The sequence below is a fragment of the Larimichthys crocea genome, chromosome XXIV (genome assembly GCF_000972845.2).
Source record: "Larimichthys crocea isolate SSNF chromosome XXIV, L_crocea_2.0, whole genome shotgun sequence".
Taxonomy (NCBI): Eukaryota; Metazoa; Chordata; class Actinopteri; family Sciaenidae; genus Larimichthys; species Larimichthys crocea.
Window position 1 is genome coordinate 18,413,230 of NC_040034.1, and position 21,225 is coordinate 18,434,454.

The 21,225-nt window shown below is 38.2% G+C and overlaps 1 protein-coding gene across 4 annotated transcripts in view; it reads right to left on the minus strand.

Annotated features, from left to right (window-relative positions):
- Positions 1–21,225, minus strand: part of LOC104930751 (leucine-rich repeat and fibronectin type-III domain-containing protein 2) — a 120,172-nt gene that overhangs the window by 23,701 nt on the left and 75,246 nt on the right. For 2 of the 4 annotated variants that reach the window (XM_019267559.2, XM_027275154.1), the window contains one exon: positions 17,414–17,501. The exons of 1 other annotated variant lie outside the window; for it this stretch is intronic. The gene's annotated coding sequence lies outside the window, so the exon portion shown is untranslated. Of the gene's footprint in view, positions 1–17,413; positions 17,502–18,486; positions 18,502–21,225 lie in introns of those variants that run through there. One more of the 4 variants, XM_019267561.2, reaches the window with a different exon arrangement.

Genomic DNA, 21,225 nt, shown 5'->3' on the forward strand with positions numbered 1-21,225 from the left:
GTGAGAATAATCATAGGGACCATATTTCGCCCAAACCGAGTCCCCAAAGTGTACCACACAGACGAGCAGCAGCCTTGACAATGACACTGATTGACGTGTGTACAGACAATTCAGTATTGAATTCAGATGTGCTGCATTGTTTATGTCTTCATATCGGGTTAGGTAGTCAGGAATGGGACAGAACACACTAAACATCTATGTAAGACCTAAAAACAAAACAAAAAAAATGTTATTTCAATTGTGGTGAAAGTTTTAATTTAATTTTAAGGTTTTACATACAGTATATTTGTTGGCACTTAAGTTGGGACATTAAATCAGAAAAGTGCAGGAACGGCAGGACAAGCTCATTTCAGCTTGTAGTCACTTTCAGCTCAATGTTTTGCTTTTCCGCCAAGCAAACTGCCTAACTTCCAGTCACAGAAGGGAGCTTTTATAGGCAAATAAAAACCCAACCACATGCTAACCGACCAACACCAACCACCAGCCAGCTGCTAAAAGAGTTGGCGAATTGTTGATCAAAACGGGGGAGCATTTAGCAGCAAAATTGTCGAACATTTTTTCTCGAGAGTTGGTGGAGACCAAAATGGAGCTAAAAAAAAAGAGAAAGAGGGTGAATATTTGTCATCAAGGGAACAAACAAAAGATTGAATGCTACAGGCAATTATTTTCTAACACGTAGAACAAAAATATGAAGTTGTGTTTTCAGCTCGTTCTGCCACTGCCAAGCCATAAAAATCAGTTACTGTAGCTTTAAGATTTGGTACAGCATGTGAGGAAATCATCACAAAAGAGCAAATAATGACACTTAAACATGGTGGACACACGTGCCTTCAGGTAAAAAAAAAAAAAAAGTCTTTTGTGATCAAAGTCTATTGTATAGTACATTTCATGCAAGGTCCTTCAGACACAATAAAGGAACCTTGCTGCCCTGGACAAGGTAAAAAAAAATAAAAAATTAAAAACATCTCAGAAGGAATAGCACCAGCTCACTCGCTCTCTTATCAGAGGCTGCCAGATGCCAGCCCACAACACCATCCCACACACAGCCTGAAGGTGCACCGCAACATGAAGCCATCGCATTGGGGAGGGAGAGCAAAGGAGAGAGTGAGATACAGTAGAGGGAGAGGAAGAGGGAAAAAGAGACGTATAGCCTGGGAACATTCGGAAGGAAAAAAGTGGATCACCATGCAGAGGTGGGTCGATTGGAGCAGAGGGATTCTGGGAAAAAGTGGATCTGTAGCCTGAAAAAGACCAGTCTCTTTTCCCCCTCACCACATCATGCCTGAGAGGCTGAAGACCAAAGAAAGGAGAAACAACTTCAGATGGATTCTGACAGAGTGTGATCTGTTACCGTGAAAAAGGAGGGAAAAAATGTACTTTACGTTGGTTCCCACGGCTGCAATGTGGCAACAGTATAGATGATGCAAATCACTTGTGAGTAACAAGCTTCATCCATCACCCTTGTTACAGCTCCAATGTACAGCACAGGCCCAGCAGCAAAGCCAACTATGCACACAGTGTATGCAAAAGCCTACAGGCAGCCTCTCAATGTGGGTGGAAGCTTTCTAAATTTCATATGAGCAAAACAGAAAAGCTTTTACCACAGCGAGATACACTGTCTGATCAAGCCATCTGTGATTAGATTTTGACAGGCTGCTGAAAGTGTGTCGGTTGACAGCCTCAAAATTCAATTTTCTTTCACTTTCTCATATGCTCTGCTTAAAGACAACTATCTGTGGTGACATTCAGATGTACACACACTTGACAGATGTGCCGACACACACACACACACACACACACTCATACACACGATGGCTGGCAGCTGCTCACTGCCTTAACTTATTTTTCAGGCTGCCGGTGAAAGCTGATTACCAACTCCAGTCGTCCTCCAAACAAACAGCGGAAAGCTAGCAGAGTATGTGAGCATAACATTGGAGTTTGAGAGACAGGGACATACAAAAAGCTGTCATAAAAGGTACTGAGCCTTGTATAAAAACATACCTCTGTTACAGAAAGTGGGGGAAAAAAAGGAGAGAGATTTGTGTGGGTGTTTGAGGGATCAAAAGGATGAGAAGAATGGAAAAAAAATTGGATCTGAAAAATTAGCCAAGGGCTTATTTATGTGAACATGCTCATCGCAAGTTTTGAGAGGTCAATGTCACGTCTGTTTTATCCAACCAACACTCCAAAAATGTTAAATGATTCGAATGAATTGATGCCATAATATAGAGAAATCAGCATAACCTTTGCGTTTGAGGTGTTTCTTCTTGATAAATCGCTGCTGATTCATGTTCTGTCAATCGCCTAGTCATATTTCAGTAAGATAAGCTACAATATATAAAGCATTAATATTTAACGCTCATTCTGACCTCGCCGCTTCCCACAAGGTAACACACAGCTCAGCACAGCGGGGAGCGACAGGAGTCGACCTGCAGGCAGGAGAGCAGTCAGTGAAGCCCTGATGGGTAAGTACTAGTTATCACCTCTGACGTCATCCCAATTCATTTGTACGGATATATCATTCAAACGACACCCACCAATGAGTTATTTTCTCCGAAACAGAGACCAGCATCCACCTTGACATTTTCACTCCACCTCTATCAGTCTCTGTCAGCTCTATTGCCTTTCAGATAATGTTGAGCAGGGCATTCCATTAGATTTCTTTATTGTGTGTTGCATTGATGCACAAGTTTAGAGAGACTCCTTTCAGTGATTTTAATCATTCTTTAATGTCCCTGCAGCAGAATTTGTCAGACATTTAAGCAGAAAAATGAAAAGTTGCAGTCGTAAAACCAAGAAACTCTCCTGAGGGAACAGAATTCAACCTTTAGCCTCTGAAATACATTTTTGGACAGTTCTGATGGGGCTCAGGATTTATCAGCAGGACGACTGCTTTACTCTAAACAATTTGAAGCTGAACGGGGATGAGGGTGTGTATGGCGTTTTGGGATGTGTAGAACAAAGCAGAACATGGCCGTTCCTCTTGAACACTCTCACTGTAGATATAAGGGGATCATTTTAAGACAATGGGAGCACAATAATTCTTCATTTTAGGTGATTAAATCAATATTGTATAACATTGCTGCCAATAGATACTCCTAAACGAGCCTACTTTTAGCTGTTGGTTAATAAACATTATCTACTTATAAGATGTACTAGATTGATGCATTGATTTAATTTATTTTTTCATGCTCCTGTAATGAATGGACCAGGGTACCAGTGTGGCTCCAGTCTTCAGTCATGGTTTTGGACAATAAGGGCACAGAGGAATGAGATCCATTTTATCCAGCTTCATCTTTACAGGCAATAGGTGTTAGCAAGATCGGTCTATGATGGTTTTGATCTTTTCAAGGAATTAATTAGGCCTTATCTTGTAAAACAATACTATTATAACACAACTAAAATCCTACAAAAATTCTAATCCCCCGCTAATGCTTTGTTAAACTTTTCTAAAAAGTTTGTTTCTAAAGAAATATTTTAACTATCTTAGTTCAAGTTTTTGGCTTTGGTTTGTTTGCGAGAGGAAAATAACACAGCCATCTGTAATTCAAACTTTACCCAAAATTCTAAGGTAGTAAACTCTCCATCCATCTGCCACTCCAAGAAGGTTAAAAACAAACATCAAGAACTTTTAGCGGATAGAAAATGAACCCAGGTGTGTCCACAGACTGAGTGAAAGCTAACAGAGGTGTTGTCAGATATGATCAGTCTCCAATTGGACACGGACGGATGCAGAGAGGAGAAAGATGTGTGTGTACATGCAGGACACTGTCCATATGATGGGGGGGCCTGTTATATAATTCATACTGCAGGTGTTAAAGAGCTTAAGCTTCCTGAATGAGAGACAAGCAGCTTTGAAATAAGAGCCCTCATGTACAGGGATCCTGCATGTTCACAAAATGGCTGACAAGGGAGAAAAAAAAAAGTCACTGAGGAGAAATATGCTCAGGACAGAGATACACAATGGGAAGAGAATACTGTATGAAGGGCACAAAAACCAATCAGTAGGCTGTCAGCCAGCTTTTTGTCGAACAGGAACATGTCTGATGCGAGGCTTCCCTTGTGGACAGAAAGCAGTATGTCACGAATTTGTTTGAAGAGGAGCTGCTGGAGCAGATTCGAATCAAATCAAAATAATCTGCATGTGATTCATTCATCCAATATCCCGGCTGCAATAATAGGATTAACTTTTGTTTCCTACTCAATACGTGATTTGGTTTCAAAGCCTGATAAGGGCCCCCTTTTAATTAGTTAAAAAATTTCGATAATAAAAGAACTCAAAGTGATGTATGGTTGAAGTGATTTGGAGATACTGAACGCTCCCTTTGATGTGAGATGCACTTTGCAGGCGTATTCTGTGCAGCGAACACCCCTGTCACAGAGCAGATGTGGCTGCCTGTCTTTGTCATACAACTGGCCTAAAGACAAGACAAAAAATAAAAAATAAATAATAAAAGATCTCCCATCAACAGAGGCTTGTACAACAAAGGCAGCTGGTAATTTATACTGCTTAGTGAACCTCTTTAGTGCATGTTGAGGCAACTGAAGCCGTACACTAAAGCTCCTGCCTCCTTCTGATCTCTCTGGGCTTTAGTTACACACTGGTGATACTGGGAAAAAGAGAAAGTGGCAGTCCATTTTACTTGTTTCCCAGGAAAGTCTTTTCATAGGCTTGTGGGCCCAGAAATAAGATCAGTCAATAGTATAAGCATTATATTGCATATTGTGACTGCTGGGCTATAGATCTCGAGACCGGTGTGGAGACACTTTCTCTGCTGTCTCAGACGTCTCGATCTTGTGGGTTTGTTTCTAATTCAGAATTATTGACATCGGTTTCACTTATCTGCAGTCTGATGCTATTTTTATCATTTTAGGCTCATCTTATGAACACAATGTAGTCAATGTAAAAGGCTGAACTAAAAAAAAATGAAGTACAGTCATGTACTGTCACTTCATACAGTGAGTGGTATTTATAAATTGCGCATTTTCTATTTACAGTTTTATCTAGTTGCTAACACACTGAAATGACATGGATAGCACAAATATTTAAACTGACACGCAGGGAGCAAAACCTCATCTCAAATCTCCAAAAATTTAAACACATTTTCTGCTTTACACACATTTTGCAATTCGAAGTGGCACTTTTTAAGTGTACTGAACGCGGTTCTCTGCATAAGACACAACAATCTGACATAAAGTCATAAAGTCAAAACACGCCATTTAAAATGACACTACATGAGCTCATTGGCCACTACTGTATATGTGCCACCTGGCCAAACATGGTGTTATGTAATTGTTAACACTTCAATCAGGAAGTAAGCAATAAAAGACGATAGAAGATAGGTGAGCATCTTTGGAAGACATTGTTGAGAGAGGAAGAGGAAGAGGGAGGGGAGAATGAGAGGGGGAGGGGATTTTTTCTGCAATTGTATTTTTCAGCTTACTGTTTTGTGAACATATTTTAGTTCACTTCAATGTAAATATATCTGCTGTGCATATGTTGCACTGACTTGTTTGGTGAAAAATAAATAAAATAAATACTTCAATAGCATGTGTGTGTATCTGCAAATATTTCTGTGCATGTAAACAATCTGAAGAATTCTCTACAGTTTACTAAGTAACTATGTTAGTATTATGGCAAAGCATACTAAAGATGAGAGTGCTTTTCATTATGCCCAACAGTGTGTAGTTGGTTAGACAAAAATCTACAAATACGATAATGAAGAGACAGTAAATGAAGTGTGTGCCATCTGGTGCAAAAGTTAGATTTTGGTTGCAGTGCTTCATTTTGTGTGATATATGAGATGTTTTGCAGTTTGGGTGTGTGGTTTGGTGAATTGTGTTAGTATTTTGATAAAACCAGCCTAGTTTGCAAAATTGTGTTTGAGCAAATGGAAAAAATTGTAACACCAAAATGTTTGCAGACCTACATTGCCAGATTTAAGGCTGCCAACAGACTACTTTTGTAGTGTATTAATCTAATTCATTTATCATTTTCAAACTTGTAGTCTTGTAGACACTGGCTGCATTATCTACCGGCTACGTAGCTACTTGATATCTGATGTCTTCATCACGGTCCAGCATTGACTCTCCTTTAAACTCCTGAAGACAATCTGTTGCTCTTAAGCTGCTAAATGCACCGCTGTATTCACAAAGTAGTTGCTAACTTTGTCTGTTTGGTGCTGGGCAATTACTGTACATCAAAGTTGCAGGCTATAAAGCCAAAACAACAAGCTGAAAGATGATAAAATGCTACATAGAGCAAAAACAAACTGCAGATCCAGGTGATAAGAAATTAAATGTATCTTGTGAAAAGAGTCATATAAATCCACAGTGGGACTATAAAAAAATACAGATTAGTGCAGCTCTAAATTTCAATATTTTAAAACAGCATGTGGTAAGAAGATAAATCTGTACTACTGATTACTGTGCTTTACTTACATTTTCATTTCGCTATAAGAATGGTTAATTATTCCATTTCTTTTACCGTGGCATTTCACTGCTTATTGTTATAAGCAGCATTTGCATGAACATTCTGTTTTGTATTATTGCAGAGGGCAAAGACCACACAGGAACTCGATAAGTGCTGTGCTCATTGGGATGGCTGCACTGACCAGAGACACACAGTCACTGGAGTCCATTGATTGAAACACAACAGTCAAGAGGAGTGTATGTGTGTGCGTGTGTGTGTGTGTGCGTGTGTGTGTGTGTGTGTGTGTGTGTGTGAGGGAGAGAGAGGTGTATGTGTACTGTCAAATCTGCCTGATGGGGTTGCAGGCTCCTGAAATCTATTTATCGATCTTGGTTGGCTGCTCACTGCTTCCTTTGACAAGATAGGATCCTCAGAAGGACATCACTGACTCCCTTCAAAAACCATGTAACCTTTACACCCAGTCTGCCAAAGGAGACTTGTAATTTTGAATTTTTTGATGATTTGAGGAGTCTTAAAGAATGTACGATGTCCTGCACAAGACGGTTTCTTTAATTCTGCGTCCCTTATTTTGATCATCCCCACACCAAGAACACTAACTATGTTTAGTTTTGAAAATCTGTCTGCATCCTGTTGAAGACTCATGTAGTCCATATGGATTTTGCTTGAGGCAGTGAATAGTAAACAGAAATTAGAAAACACGGCACAGTCATTTTATCTAACATTGTAGTTTCTCGTTTCCCATAGCAACAGATTCAAATCGGATGCCATGAGTTCAGCGATGACAGTTACTACCCAGTGATTTCTTTACCATATGTTTTGAAGGGTCTTTTTTGTTTGGAAGTGGCCCTGCCTAGCTTCACAACAATAAATCGGAAACATACATTCTCTTCATTTGACTGTATGAGGCAGTGATGTACAAATCATTTTCACTCCCATAGTTCGCCGTAGTTCTGCACATTTTAACTCAATGGTAAAAGCTGAAAAGATGTAATACTCAAGGCCAGAGCCAGTGTCACATTTGATGCCTCTCCTGTCATATGTGAAAACATCACAGCAGTCAGCTTTGTGAATGGGTATATAGTTTAAGAGCTTGGCTTGCTAAATCCAATGCTGAAGTATGCTGAGATGTTAAAGTGCTCTAGCACAGGGAATATTGTTTGTATCTCAAAAACAGCTATGGAAATAGTCCAGAAAATGTTAGCTTAGCACCTGAAGAGGCTTTCATATTATTGCATAGAAATTCTAATTTGTTTTTGTTGTAGAAGAATATATTTTTGCTGACCGAGAGAAAATCTCTTATCACAAGAAGGCAACATTATGGTGATTTGATGTATATGATTGCCTCAGCAATGTCTTCACATGTTGGACTCTGGTAACAAATCTAAATATGCTGTGATAAACAGATTTATCACCCATTGTCTGTTTCTATATTTCAACTGAGTGACTGGTACAGGCTCTGGGCAAACTTCCATCATGCCTCCACCAGCTTATTTTAGTTAGAGTTCAACCTACAATCATTATCTGAGATCAAAAGACTGGTTATCTATCTGTTCTTAAAGACGGAGATGGGAAATAACATGAATCCAACAGAACTGTAATTATTGTGCACTACTGTGACTTCTCTTACATGACTTCTCTGTTCTTAGCTTACTTTAATACTTTATTTGAGTATTTTCTGTTTTTGATTTATCCATTGCCTGAATTTGTTTTGTTCTATCTAAAAGCTTTTATGTTGTTTTGGCAATATCTCTTGAACAAAACAGGATTCTATCCATATCTATGGGACTTGCTTGGGTAAATACAAGTTTTGTTAAGAAATAAATAAAAAGAATAAAATGGTGAAATCACCAGACCCAAAACAGTAAACGTGACATGAATATTAAACACATTAAAGACAACATTTTAGCCCTGTTCTAATCATCCTTCAATAGTCTGAAATAGGAAGATAGTTGCTGAACCTATAACATCAAACCCTGAAATGGACTTTGACAGATGTAGATGGACATCATCTGTACATATTGTAAAATGGGTTATTGGAAAACATTACCATAAAACTTCTTCCTGTGCTCAACCTGCAATGACAATGCTGATACCGGTAACATTTGTTCTGGGATCTGCAGCAGCTGCAAGTACAGTTGTAACATGAAGTCTGCTGTCTGTATCTGTGAGCAGAGCTTGTACTGGAAGTAATGAGACATCATCTTCAATCCTCAGTCTTAAATTGTCTTTTTTTTTACTCCTTACTCCTCATACTCCTTTACACATGTTTGTTTAAGTTAAGACTCTCAGAATACAAACAAACAAACAGAACAAAATAATAATCTGAACATGATTTGTTACCTTTAAAAACAAAAAATTGAGTCCAAAAGTGAATAGTGAAAATAATACAGGGCATAGCATTGTTACTTAAGTGTATATGATTAAATCAAGTTAATATTGTTTAAGATAAAATAATGGTGGTTTGAAATTCACATTCATTAAAAAACACTCTTGGCCATTCTGCACTTCTAAGACAGGAGACGTGAACTGACAAGCTGAGGTTAGAGACTGTCGAATAGATCAAGGTGCCAGACTTCAGTGTCTGATCATGAGCTAAAAATAACAACTGTTGGACGTCAGACAAGCTTTTACCTGCACTGAACAACACAAGAAAAGTTCTCAATATATATATTTTATATAACATCTCAAGGCTAAAGGCTTTAAAACGGCTATCCACAAATCAATATGTGATGTAACGAGAGGTTTACACTTTGACATTACAGCGGCGCACAGTGTAACAACAATATGTTTTCTACAGAGTGTTTTGATTTGATTTAATTTAAGTTTTTGGCAAATTGTTCCAAAGCAAGAAATGGAAGTGGATTGTGGAATACTACTGCGTACATTCAGAAGCTGTACTGTATGTTCAGAGCTCATCAAATGTTCATATCCAGAGAGAAATATCATCATATGCCAAGAGCTTGTCTCAATTCTGAGCTGTATTTCTAACAGAATCACAGATGATGACCTTTATTTTATGCAGTGCACCACTTCAGTTACAGCACTCATGTTTCCTGCCGCAAACTTGTTAAAACACATTCTGCAGGATAATGGAGGACCTTGTACTGAAGAATCCCCCTTAAAACATTTCCAAGGCATGCAAATAATACTGATGTATGATGCAATGAGAGGCAATGTCATGTGCTCTACTAAAAGATTCCTATCCTCACAAAAGCTTTACCCTTGATGCTGTAATACAAGCTAATCATGGAAGGGGCGACAGGTGATGAAAAACATGGCAAAAGAAAAAAAGAAAAGAAAAGTTTACAACACGAATCAGACTGAGAGGGAAAATAGATTTTCTCCAACAAGTGAAAATCCAAAAATGGCATCACAAAAGAGACAGATTGGCTCTTTTTTGGCAAGACCGAGCTCTGCTGCATGTTGACTCAGCTCTGTGTTCACTTGCAAGACTTCTTCTTCTCCCCCCTTCCACAGCGGTGGCGGCGAGCGAACGAGAAAACACATCAGACAAAAAGCACATGGCAACTGGTGCAGCTTTTTAACAGCATTAGTTCAGCTCCAGTGGGTTTGTCACACCGAATCGGAAGAGGATAGAAAACTCATGCAGATTTACTGCAGATCAATGCTCCCCAGTCTCTGGAGTTGTGCATTGTGTGCAACGCGGCAGAGCGTCAGAGGTGGCCTAGTTTGCAATGCTTCATATAAGCTTGTTTGGCTGATGGGCTGTTGTTGAGGAGGAGCTGCATTTTGTGGACTGTAACTGATTAACTATCATGTGAAATCATTTAATAAAAACACAAAGTAATGCTGAGTTAATAAGCAATTAAGCCAGGCAAATAAAGAAGTATATTTGTTGTTGTTCTAGTTGAATGCTACAATGATAATGTTCATTTGCATTCATGGAAAACAACCTGTCAGTGAGCCATTAAGAACATTTGATGAGTGCATGTACTAAAGCGGTTGTGAATTCACCAACACAACTGCAGGGAGGGATCCCTGATGGCCTCAAAGAATAAAAGCTAATGTTTGATTTACACTTACAGTCCATGATGTAGTTAATGTTAAGCTTGCAACATAAAAATGTCATAATATATAGAACCATGGTGTGGGAGTGTTTGCAAAATACCTGCATCATATTCACAGCACCTCCACTGATTTAAAATGTGTGGGCATGATTGCACCAGGGGCTCAGTTTAAACACCTCACTGATGTTCACAGTTAAAACTTAAGTACAGTCAGGTCATTATAGATATCATTTAGTCTCATTGCTGCTTTGTAAAAGATAAAAGATAGAGTTATAATTACACTACACATAAAACCTGGTGCTGGACTTCACAGCAACAGCTCTGGATTTTTCAAAAGCTTCAAACTACACTAAACATTTTCATATTAACAATGGCCCACAAGACTGTGTAATCTGAGAAGGGTTGCTTGTGGTGACAAAGCCACAGGAAATGATCATCCGACTCTGCTGTTCCCCTCCTTTCTTTTTTGAGAGAATTGTTTTGGTTTCGTGGCCTGCAGCATTTATAGCATTAAAGCTATTATGAGGCCACTGTGCACTTCCTGGTGAGCCAAAGCAGCCAGATATTTCCCTCTGCTATTGGTGGAGACCAAAACTGAGCTAAAAGGAGATGAAATATTGGACCTGTATTCACCAGGTGGCCAAAAAAAACAATGTTTCTCTTATGTGTACATATGCACTGTTTGCTAATAGCCATACAATATTAAGACAGATGATACTGTTAATGTTTTATATATGTATTTAGTAACTGGCTGTTTGTTTATCCTGACAGATTTTATAAAGACAACTTGAATGGAGAACTTAACTTAAATAACTTGTAATAAAGCCCACATGGTTTTTGACAGCATGGCTAAACTGGTAAAGTATTTTTGGCTTGTTTGTCTGACTACTTGGTCGGCTCCATTACACCAACATCTGTGTGTGGAGAGGTCGATATTAACAATATGTGGTGATAATGAAAGCCTAAATGATGGCACGAAGTTTGTAAAAAACAAAACAAAACAAAACAAATATTTTTTTTCTCCAGTGATTTAGTTTTTCATAGGTTTAGTAGTAGTACTGACATGTAAAATAGGCGGACTGGCCCTTTGAAACTGATCTTTATTGCATGCCATCACTCTCTTGACACTTATTATGAAGTTAAGCTTTGTCCAAATGTTAAAGCAATCCTGACTACTTCACACACCCGTTTCACATGAGTCTCATGGACACTTGAGACACTGATAATAATATTCATGCATTTAATTGTAAGATTGTATTTTTCTGAGCTATATATCTGTATTTCCATTATATATGACTACATTTCACCTTATTATACTGCAGTATATCATATAATTTATATTGCTGTTGCAAATAAACCTATTTTATTTTCTGGCCATTTTCTTACAATTTGCTCATAGTTTCTCTGTTTATCTGTACTTATTTTATCCCTGTTCCAGTGTTACACCAAGTTTCCCCTCTGGGGGATCCATAAAGGATTATCTTAGTATCTCTTAAAGCAGACACCACGTCTATGTGCTTATTACATCCTTCCTGCTCCTGCAGAGAATCAAAGACTTTTACTCTGCGGCACACAGACTTATGATAATGTTCAAGGCAATAGAGTAGCCCCAATTATTGTATTAATGAGTGAGAAGGCACAAACAAACGTTACACTCACTCAAAGTCCTCGCCAATTTGGTTTGTATTCATCTTCATAAAGCAAAAGACAAGTGCTATGTGGGTTTACTGTGTTGAGTGTTGTATCAGGAACCCCCCCCCCAAAAAAAAAATAAAAAATAAAAAATAAAAAAATCCCATTTAGTCACTTAACCTAGTACTGACTGACTGCATCTGCAGGGCACGTTTTTGCTTGTTCCCAATGCAAATCGACTTCTCTTGTTTGAAGATAATGACACACACCCACAAGCAAATTATATCAGTAAAAAATAACGAACAAATGGACTGCTAAAAAGGACATTTTAGCAGTGGATATGCTGTACATCTGTATATGTAGCTTGATATCTCCTTTAGTAATCATAATGTGGAACATGGAGCAGATCAGAACATTTTCCATGGAGCCAGTAAAGCAGAAAGAGCTTCTAAAGCCTGATATAGATACTGTAAATTGGTTGAGCTCTGGTGTGTAACAAGACGATGGAAATTCTCAAACCTTGAAGCAGAAAAAAAAAGGGGGGAAAGGTTGGAAAGTGGCCATGTTGGTGCAGCCAATCAATGACAAGCTGTGTGAATGAAGAAATACATCAAACAGTAATTGAAAGGGAAAGCCCTGACTTGTTCTGTATATTAATATGAATGATGGATGCTTTTCTACTTTGTCTGTCTTGTAAAGCAGTGGTCCATACTGTGTTTGAGCTAGCAGTATACACTCAAGAAGTGTGCTGTAATAGATATGAGAATGGATGAGTGTTTTTATAGAGGCTGAACACAGCAAAAATAAAATAAATAAAATAAGAAAACTCATGTGGAACAATTGAAGCACATCAGGGAGGCATAAAAACTATGATGTGTCTGTCTGTTAACATTCACAGCCAACTCAATAATATCTTTATAGCTTTGAAAGCTTCTGGTGAATCTTAAAAGCATGTATGGTTTAATGATCACTGTAAAAAACAAACAAAAAAAAACAAAACAAAAAAAACAGCAGCAACAACAGATTAAACCCAAGAGGTGGTTTGGTTTGTGAAAAAGAGAATGTATGCAGCTGATGGATCATAAATGAGGCAGGAAATGTCTCATTGTTAATATTTTAAGTTACTATTTTATATAATAAATATTATGTTCTTGTTTTCTAACCATTAGCTTAGCCTGAACTAGTTTAAATGTGTGTTGTTTGACTAAATCACAAGGTCTCGTGTTTGCTCTGTCTTTAGCCTCTACCAACGCCTGAGTGGAAATATCATGCTCTTTAACAGCTGTGCCATGGAATCAAAATCAACTTGATCAGTGGTAGTCGTGTAGTTTCTGATTGCAACCACCCCTCTTCACTTTTTTCAAGACAGAAATATCATAGTTCTACATGGTGGACACTGTGGTGAGAAGTCTTGTGGTGTCTGTAAATTTTGAGGTCATCTTAAACAAATGAAAACAAAAAAAACATTCATGCCATATTCTGTAAAAAATAAATCTGACACACTGGACCTTTAAAAAACCTTATTTTGAAATAAAATGTTAATAAAAAGCTTGGAATTGAATGGCCAAATAACACTACATAATGGGTAGAATTGTGTTATTGTTGGTTCTATTTTACACAATCTGATTATTTATTTTATGTCTTTTTATTTAATGCAGATTTTTCCGAGGTTCCATAGACCTTCCCGTAAATCTGCAGTCCAGTGGTTCAAACTGTGTCCATTCAGTCCCAAGTCTGTTTCTTTTCCAAGTGTGTACACATGCCACAAAAGTGTTCGCATGTGTTCATTCCGGTCGCCTCCAGTGTAAAATATATGAAGCGACTTGTCCCTTGCTGAAAACCAACAGTGACAATATGCTGGATGACTATTTCAAGTTCACAGTTTATATTGTTCTCAGAGGAAGTGGATCCCATAGCAACTCCAGCAGCTGACTTCTCTCTCTGTATCTTTGATCGCTATTCTTTCATCTTTTGTGAGCCTGGGACAGGCACAAAATTGCTGCATAGCATGATATATGACATTCCATCTCAGCAGCGTATGAAAAATAAATTAGATTTCCCTACACCATTTCCTGATCAGCCCCCCCCACCACTGCCACCACCACCAATACCACCACCGGCAGCCCTCCCTCCTTTCATCGCACCTGCTTCTCTTTTCCTGATCATGAATGTGGCAGCTCAGCTGTAAAAACAAATACTGAGGGAATATTCACACTAAGTGTGTTACAGAAGGTTTGGTCAGACCACTTACTTATCTACTATGATATGCTAACTAACAAGATATGTGTTAGTAACAGCCCCAGTGTGGCCAGTGTCTTAGCAAACAGCCTGTTTACACCTCAGTAGTTTCACTGATACTAAAGAGCTAACCATGGTATGGGCATTGAGCCAATTAGATCCCACCCATGTTCTTATTTTACCAGAGAATGACCTTGATGGTCATTTTCATTTTAGTATTCTGCTTTCATTACCAGTTTTAGTGGCTGCATATTTATTGTGTTGCATATTTACAAGCTCTAGGAACACCGTAATCTGGAGATCTGTAGAGAAAGAGTAAGAGAGAAACTCAAACAAGCTATTAATAGACAAAGTTTCAAAGCAAGAGCGTCCATGTAACCATAAAGCTCAGGGGAAGGGAAGACCCTACCACTGTTGGCTGAAGAGGCATGTGGGCTGTGTAGCAAGCATGGGAATGAATTACAATATAATATATTATAGTAGTAGTAGTAGTAGTATAAGTTGCTAAATGTGTCACTAGTTGCATTTTAGAAATACATTTGTTAAAAGGGTCTGAAAGGTACAAAACCCATAAAGTCGGCCACACTGAATGAGGGTAGAAACTACGTGTACATTTCAAGGTTGGGGTCACACACTCGTGTTTTCCTAAATATATAGATTGAAAATGTAAACAACAAGAGACAGATCTGTTGACAAGGTTCATAAAAGGATGACATATTTAACATATGGACAGACTGGTTTTGCAGTTTCATTGTACTGTACTTGTACTGTTGCAATAACAAATTAAAGCCTTCATCATCTTCATCATCATCATCATATGATCTTCTGTGAATTGGGCGGACACAAACCCCCAAAGAATGCATGATTTGCCATTGCGAGTAACCACTTTAACAGCACAAAAATATTTAGGTTGTAGGGACTCAAACAAGGCTCAAGTTCAGGTCAGGGCTTCTTAAATCAACCATGCCAGTGACCTGAATGGAGTTCAAATGAGGTAAAATGTCTCTATACTGTAACTGATTTTCTGATCTTCAGACTTCACTGCCTACCAGATTCACACACATTTTGAATATATTTGGGTCACTTAGCAACAAAGTAGAAAAACTGCTGCAGATGTTATCGGACTATAACACGAGTTTGTGTCACACTATGCATGGCCAGTAATTTGACAAGTTAACATCTACAGTGTATGTGCAAAGTGTTTTCATTAAGACATCAGACTTGTGGAATCATGGGATGAAGAGGGGAACTAATTAAAACAGTGTATGAGGAAAGTGACTTCTTTATTGAGTCTTGAGCATGTCAGATCTTCTTACTGTAGGTCAGAGCTGATTTATTAAGCTTTTACACATTGTGCTCCAAAAATACATCTTCATCTGTTTCATCTCATTAGCATCACCAAAGTCAGATGTTAATGGAAACATGTGACGTACCTTCTCCACACCATGAAAAGATACTTTATGAATCATCTAGGAGAGACTCTATTTTGAATTGACTTGATTTATTTGTCCATATACAGTAATCTAACCAATGAAAATTCATTTTCTAACAACAGCCAGACATCACTGCACTTGATTCAAGTACTGTATACTCCAACTAGATGTGCTTTGAATCAAGCTAAGTCCCCCACAGCCTCGAGTTTAAGCATTTTATTTCTTCAGTACAGGGTTTGCAAAGACTGAAGCCAAACTGACTGAAAGTTGTACGCATATGTTGTTTCCAATTAGTCTATCAAGGACCACACATTCATTCTCCATGTAAAGCACCTGTTCTATATTTTTTAATGACCTTCAAACCTTCTGAGTGACGAACCATAAAGCTTCACAAGCATGAAAGCATTCTTTTGATCACTTAGAAGATACAGGAAAATGTAGGCTCACTTCCAATATAGGCTGCTTTATAGTAAAGACATCAAGGATGGCAACAGCCTTACTTTGAGGCATTTAACAACCAGGTGTTATTTTGGGTTATTTATCACTACATGCACATTCATAGATCCCTGCATACAGTATACGTACAGTATGACAGCATTTCAGTACTGGACAAGACAAAAACTGTACTTCCATCAGCTGGCACTGGACAGTTTTTTCATTATTTAAATTTGTTCAGTCATTATCCCAGCATACTGTTGTCAGAGTCACTGTCACCGCTGTAAAATATTGTGCTATTTGATGAAAAAAAAAGAAGCTCCAACATCAAGTGAGTGACATTGTGATGAAATGGTTTTGTCAGCTGCTGTTTCCAAGGTCAAGACTAAAACTTTCATGCCAGGTCAGCTTTTTTATTGCTTTGCAATCTGTTCTATATTCTTTAACCTTTGGCTGAACCTTTGTGGAAACTCCACAAAAAAAGTAACTTCCAATTAGTTGCCTATAGTTTTCTTATTGTTAGCATCATCATTTTGGCAGGTTGGTGTCAGTCTTTTGTCTCAAGATGTGTCCATTAAATATGAAGCTGGGCCATTTAAATTAAAAGAATGCAGTGTATGAAGTGCATTTAATTAACTAACAAAAATGGAGACATTATACAAGTACAATGCTAAAATAAACATATTGCATAAAGCTCAATATGGAAGCCTTTAATGTGAGTGGGAGGTGCTATTAGCTCATTTGATTTGTCTGCGTTCTGCACAGTAAGGAGCTGAAGGGAGAGGAAAAATAGCAGACTTAGCCTATCATAAATGAAACATGGACCCGACAGATTTATTTGTCATTCTGCAATTTTTCTTTTTGAGACAGTTTTATGTGTTTGCAGAACTACTAATTCATGCTAACACTACAAAATGTTTCACTTTCCAGATACTAAGCCTCACACATCCTGGGTGAAAGATAAAGAGAGAATAAGAATAATTCACCAACCAAATCCACAAATCTGGCGCTAAAGGCTCCGATTTATCACCTCCCACTGAAGGTTTCTGTCACTTTTATCATGTTAAAAGTCCTGTCAACACTGAATATCCTTCCTAGGTCTGAGGTTGCTTTGTATGTGCTGTGATAAGACTTGTCATTGACTATTCAGGAGTTATTTCAAGCCTCAAACTCTTTCTATCGTAAATGGGTGACAACGGTTTAGAAACACTTACCTATACTGAATGGTATTGTGCCATATGGTCCCTTGAAAACACCTCAAGGCCACTCATTCACACTCAAAGAGCACGATGAACAGGCAGCCTATAGAAAGGAAATGTGAGTTGTTAGAATCCCATTTTTCACACCAGTATTTTACTTCTGTTATTTCCCACTATTATGTTGAAATGTTGATGTACTCATTGTACCACTATCAGTGAATATTGTGTTGTATAGCACTGCATGCAATGCAAGTGCCCTACTGTAAATGAGGAACCATGCTACAGATTGTGCATGTGATCTGTGTGACAGCAGGAATAACAAGTTAACCTTTGAGACGGTCTGAAAGAATGCCATCTGACGCACATCCTAAACATACTTAGGTGGTCTTGTGTATTGTATTTGCTGTGAGCCAATCATGCCCCTAAGCTGTGAAACCTTTTACAATTCAGGCAGCGTTATTAAGATTTATAAGGAATTATCTTATTTTCAAACAAAAGCTCCTTAAAGCATCGTGTAGGAGGGATGGGAGATTAGATTGGTTTATGGAAAGTTATTGAAATAGAGCACAGCAGGATGTTTGTGCAGGGCCCCGGCTCCCAAGTGACATTATAATCTCGGCAATGACTGAACGTGCATTATTCGTCTCTTTCTCTTATTTTTATGACCAGTCGTCCCAACAAGCTGTTTGCCTTTCTAAAAACACACACTCTGAGAGCTGTGTTGTTTGTTTGCTATGCAAATATGAGTGTGGGTGTGCATGTATACATGCCTGAATATGTTTGTGCTCGGCTTCATGTTCCTTATGAGAAAGGGATGTTTAATTTATCAGGTCATGCATGTACTGTACCAGTGGTTGTACCCCCAATGTTATAAATGAGGGTATGGGACACATGGTAGTCTGAAATTGGCCATCGTATACAGCATTCATACGATGAATGCTGCATACGATCCCTTCATAGTAAACGTCTTTATATCCCACTCAGAGCAGGTCCTTTGATATGTTTATATGTTGCTTCCCATGCATTTGCCTCCCACCCAAGAATGACATGATCCAGCCTTTCGAGTAGAGCCCACCGCATTGACTGACCTTTTCATACACATTCACACATTCCTGTTCCTTATATGATTCTCTCTGGGGACCCACGACACAACAAGTTCTCTTGGTTTAGATTCATTGCCGTGTTTTCCTGCTCATGATCATGCAGAGGATGTCAGTCTGATGAGAGGAAGACATGGAAGTGCACCCCCAACGGTGCTTTGATATCTGGGGCAGATCTCGCTCATCAACAGTTTTCTGTCGACCAGGGGACCCTACAAAAGAACAATCAAAGCCTCAGTTTTGAGCAGGTCCCTGGCTGGGCTTTGCCTGTCAATCGCAGTGTTAAGAACGCCAACACAGGATGCACTCATGCTAACCTAAGAGACTGTATCTCTTACTCACACATTTCCTGGGTTGAAATATATTTAAGTCCAAATGATCCAGAAGGGTGTCTGGTGGGTTGGTGCTGATCACCTGAGATTTGCCCATTCATGAAGTCATTATTAGCTTTTAAGGAGTTGCAACTAGAGAATCCAAACACAAAATTATTGACCCACTGTCATTAGCCGTCTTTATTCAAAGACATATTTAAACACTGCTTTCAGCAATTACCTGCTGACAAAATGACTGAGGGAATTGAGACTTAAAAGATGTCAAGAGAATGCTGTTTCATTATAACAACACAATAAGCCTATTAATAACATTCACAATGTATTTAAAATCTATTTGTCGCTTGTTTTTTTGTGACATGCTGCAATAATTTGATCCGTAAGTGGATCATTTACAAATCAGCACCATAAAAATGTGCTTTAACTCAGTATATTACAGTGTTACAGTACCTTAGCAGCTCAGAACTAGCCTGCATAGGATGAGGTGAAATCTTGTGAGGACAATCTACTGTAGCTGATAGGCACTCAATGTCCTGCCACTACAAATGTACAATAGAGGATTTTAAAGGGATGTAAATTGGAGATATAGAAATGAAAAACACATTCAGAATGTGACATGCATTACACCTTTAGCTAGCCATATTTTAGATGTATCTTCAGTTACTGAGTAGCACTAAATGAGAAAAGCCTACAGCAGGGGTCGGCAATTAGCAGCCCGCGGGCCAAAACTGGCCTGCCAACAATTATATCTGGCCCGCTAGATGACGTTGATTTATTTTAAAATATATATATATTTTTAAATATATCTTTTAAACCTCATGTTTTCTGTCAAAAATACAACAATTCCACAGATTTCACAACAATTATTATTATTGAAAAGTAGCTGATAAGTAACATGACAGCAGCCAGAACATCCTTGCAGTCTCTTTACTTGACGCACAAGTTGGAACGCTAATTGGCACGTGCGTGCGCTGTAACCTGTGGAAAATAAAAGTGTCCTGTGTCCCTCTTGCAACGGACAACGTGAACAAATATTTTTCATTAAATAAAAAAAAACAAAACCAAACAAGGTCAGCTCAAATATCAAATAGCCTAAAAAATGTGAATGCACATCAGCGGGAGATCTGCGCTGCTGTATACATTAGTTACAGCAGGTTGCTAGGGCAGGTTGCCTGTTTTATGACAGATGCCAGGAGATAAAATAAAATGATGAATTAAATTAATGATTCCACTGACTCTTCTGCTAAAGAGATGGCAGAATCCAGAATCCTTAAAAACCAGGAAATAAAGTTGCAACATTTCCATATGAAGAGTGACAAATACATGTACGGCGCACACAGCCAAACTTCATTATAAAAGTACACCATCCTTGTTCCATGATATTCAGAATATAACGTTTCAAGATAATGAAACATCCTTCTTGTTTTCCAGATCAGATGAAATAAATCCTTAACTTTATTCTTAAAGGACAAGTGTGTAGGACAGTGTGGCATCTAGAGGTAGAAGATTGCAGTCAACTAAATACCCTTCACCTTACATTCCCCTTCCCCCCTACCATCCTGTGAAAATTGTGAAAGGCTCTATAGCCAGTGTAACTGTAGAAACATGGTGGTACAACATTGTGGATACCATGCAAGAGGACCTGCACATTCGGGGATATAGATGGCTCATTGTAAAGTAACAAAACACAACAATTTGTATTTTCAGGCAATTATAATGAACACAACCTGGTGAATATTATATTCCATTTCTGCCAATAGATACTCTTTAATTTTACATATTGTAAGGGCCTTTAAAAGTAGAAATGATTGGAAAACCGTACCTTGAAACCAACCCTACCCAAGACTATAGAGCTCCATTGTTTTCCAAAGACTATTAAAACACATGCCATGAATCTACACGCAGTAGTTAATTTTGAACAGATCAAACATATGTCCTGCCAGTGCACCAAATGTCTGTTAATCTATCACTAAATATAGTCCAGCAAATACACCAAATACTTGTGTCCAGTTATTTTAGGAAATTACAGAATCATTTTTTAGAAGACAAAACTTTACAGAATAAACTGGACTTACATCTTTAGTAGAAATTAATGGGCGTGGAGTCACAGACACCTTATGGTAGGGAACAATTATAGAAAGTATTGAGAGACAGACTAAGATATTTTGGGATTTGTAAAAAATACAAAAGAAATCCTTTAAACACCAATGATGAATGGGTTGTTGACAGATACTAAACTTTGGATATTCAGATGATAAACTAAATGACTAAAATTAAAATAACCATTATTCCAAGTCGAGATTAATTCTCTCACAACATTTCTCCATAATTAGCCCAAATTTTAGATTGGAAGACTTAATTACATTAGATTAAATTAGGGTCATCATTTGTGAAAAGA